The sequence below is a fragment of the Bradysia coprophila genome, unplaced genomic scaffold (assembly GCF_014529535.1).
Source record: "Bradysia coprophila strain Holo2 unplaced genomic scaffold, BU_Bcop_v1 contig_409, whole genome shotgun sequence".
Taxonomy (NCBI): domain Eukaryota; kingdom Metazoa; phylum Arthropoda; class Insecta; order Diptera; family Sciaridae; genus Bradysia; species Bradysia coprophila.
In genome coordinates this window covers 1,519-4,788 of record NW_023503663.1, presented here as the reverse complement: position 1 = coordinate 4,788, position 3,270 = coordinate 1,519, and the positions used below count along the sequence as shown (strand labels likewise).

The window sequence follows — 3,270 nt, the reverse complement described above, 5'->3', positions numbered from 1 at the left end:
TTTACCTTTTCTTATTTTGTCACGCTCTGTACTTTTTAGTTCTTTCATATTCATTTTGTTTCAAGTGTCCTTCCTTCGTCATCTACTTTATTTTACGTCCATGGTTCACTTCATTACTTGTATTGTTTTCTTTTGTGATCACTTGAGTCCAATTCTTCTCATATAAGCTTTGTATTATTTCATTCTTGCCTTTGTTTTTCATTTACATCATTCATTCTTCAGATATGTCATTTCTTTCAGGAGCTTGAGTCTCATCTCGTATGTTTCAGATTGTTCACAGTCCTACACCCTTTGTAGCTTAGTGGTCTCATTCCGCAGTATTTCAATCCATTCCAAGTATGTTCTACTTCCTTTTGCACTAAATAGGACGATATTGGTAAGCATATAAACAACGTTGAGCATTAAAATCTAGCGGGGAAAACTTCACATGTCCGCGCCCAGGAAAATCTTCATTTACTGTACGGTCTCATATCGGCCTTCCTTTAGCAGGTTCTATAGGGTTACTCCTTTTACACTAATTACCGCAAAATCACACTTCAGTTCCACATTTTTCACCTTTACCCAGAACGCACCGTCTTGTCAATTCTAGTTTCCATATAATTCTCCTTCTAGGACAGGCAACACAGGTACGTTCCCCTTACGCTACCCGTAAAGTCAATTCTAATTTCTACAGTATTCTCCTTCTAGGACAGGCGACATATCTTAACGAGCTGGACATAATGCTCAAATGAAAGCATTGTCAAAGCGACAAAAAACCATTAATTAATGTAAAGACAGTTTTGAGTTTGAAACTAGGCCCCATCTCCCTTGACTCACTAACTTTTCCAATAATTGCAGTCCCAGTTTTCTAACTATTTTGAATAAGCTGGTGTTTTTAAGACCTCAAAATTATAGTCAGATGAAAAAGCGATACAATAATGGTCTATTTGCTACATCATTGATTGTGTATCTCTTTTATTTTCACTGGCCGTTTAGAAAACTCAAAATTAATTTAATTTTCTGAAGAAACAAAGAGAGCTCTGAGTTGAAGGTTCAGCGAGCGATGTTTTACACCCAATAAAAATGAGTCTACTAAAAAGCGCTAGAAAGATGGCATATTTCTTACCTAAATCGTGTGAATTACTGCCCTCGCTTCGCTCTGGTCGCAATATTTACGCTCGTTCAAATATTCCCTTTCATAAGCTTTTTAAGCATGGGAAAAATTCTTTTAAGAATATCCAATAGTCCAATAAAAATCCAATCTTCAAACTTAACTACCCACTGGTCGGAACCACCAGAAAATAATTAATGTCATGTACATCCATGCTTAAACTTACTTTCAAAACTCACCGAATGAACTAAGACCCATGTACCTCCAAACCACAGACTACCTAAATCCATATCTCTATAAACAGTACATGTGATTACCTTTCTAATGACGCGCCACACGGCTCGTGTAACTGGAGAAACTTTTGTGAGAAAGTGCAAGTTTTAGTTTTTGATCACCTTTCACCAGCCACACAAGCTTCGAAGAATTTTTTTGAAAGTGCTTTTGGCTTCTAGGGTTGAAGTCCGTTCTAGGCACATATAAAAAATTCCACATATAAAAAATGCGACCGATTTCGGTAGGCTGTTTTTTCAAAGAATCCCTATAAAGAATTACTTAAGTTATCGCGGCAGCAAGTGTACGCACGTTTTCTGTATTTAACGTTTTACGCCAATGTAGCACATTTTCAATCATTTCATCATATTGAACTTAGCGTTATGTACATTAAGGTTATTTTCTGTCATAAAACCCTGACTTTCACATTAAATGCAAAATATTTTTGAATTTTTTTAAAGAATTTTTTAGGAATTTTTTAAGAATTTTTAAGAATTTTTAAGAATTTTTAAGAATTTTTATGAATTTTTATGAATTTTAAGAATTTTTTAAGAATTTTTAAGAATTTTAAGAAATTTTAGAATTATTTAAGAATTTTTAGAATTTTGAGAACTGAAATTCCCAATAATAAGCCCTGACCAGAAATGTGTGATACATTTTTGAAATCTGAAAATAAGGTTGGGTTCGGGCGGATCGAGGCTTTTACGACCGGATCATCTATAAAGGTGAATGAAGATTATAGATTTATGGGTTCTCTCACAAAAGTTAAGTTCTACCACAAGGGCCAAAAAATTAAAAATTTTCCATTGTTCTTTGAATCCACAGTGTGGATTCCACACTTCAAAAACTCAGAAAAGTGATTTGCTTGGACACAGTTTCTAAGACTGTTCCTGATATAATTTCGTTTTGTCCCATACGACCGGCGCTAACGATGTATTGCGTTGTACTGTAGAAGAATATTTATGTCAGCATCATAATATTGCAATTTTAGATTGTCCAAGTGCTATCGTTAAATTGGTCTGATATCTTTCTTTTGTCTTAGTCTTTTATCAAGGGGACATATATCAAGTGAAATTAGAGATTAAGTGTAACTCTTGAGTCACACAGCGAAAAGTCAAAATTTTCTAGTGTTCTTCGGAATTATATCCAATAGAGGTTGATAATTTTAACTTTAGTTATTTTTCGTGTCAAAGTACGGTAACAAAATCTAATTTTGCTTTGTTTATCCACCAAGTTGAAGAGTTGAGAAATGAACAAAATCGGTTTATTTATCGCATGTCTTTACGCAGTTTTGCTTCGACCAAATAGTGGTTTGGTTGCTGAGCCAGCCGAAGGTGTCGCTAATTCAATAGAAGTTGAAGATGTACTAATTCAAAGAAGGTGTAGCTTTCACTTCCCCAGATCAACCAGCGATCAGAAGTAATTTCGTGAATTCCAAGCAATTCTTCTTGGTCACTACAGAAAAGGTAACACAAATCCCAATTAAAATTCCACTGGTAACAATATGCGAATGTTTTGACTGTATTTGCAGGTCAATTGGTTCAAAGCCGCACATATTTGTAAATTCAATGGCATGGAATTGGCCAGCATTGATTCGATGGAAGAAAACAATATTATCTCAATGCTCATAAAATGTCCGGTAAGTGGTAGGTAGCTCTGTGGTATTTGTTAAATATTTTTGATGTTTACGTTAAATCAGGTTGGGGACGAAGCGCAGAATTTGTGGACTTCGGGTAATGACCTTGGCGCTTCTAGAGAATGGTATTGGTTAGCCAATGGCAAACCAATTGATTTACTAATTGGGGAACTGATGAACCAAACAACATCAATGAAAGATGCTTGGAGCTAAGATGGAAAGACACGGCTTGGAGTGGAATGACCGTACGTGTACTACTGAATATTCTTTATTT

General features: G+C 35.2%; 1 long non-coding RNA gene across 1 annotated transcript; it reads left to right on the top strand.

The window, feature by feature from the left end:
• The first annotated feature begins 2,741 nt into the window (after positions 1-2,741).
• Positions 2,742-2,985, top strand: LOC119082255. Its single transcript, XR_005088605.1, has 2 exons — positions 2,742-2,826; positions 2,892-2,985. It is a non-coding gene; the product is annotated as an uncharacterized LOC119082255 (long non-coding RNA).
• Positions 2,986-3,270: the final 285 nt, after the last annotated feature.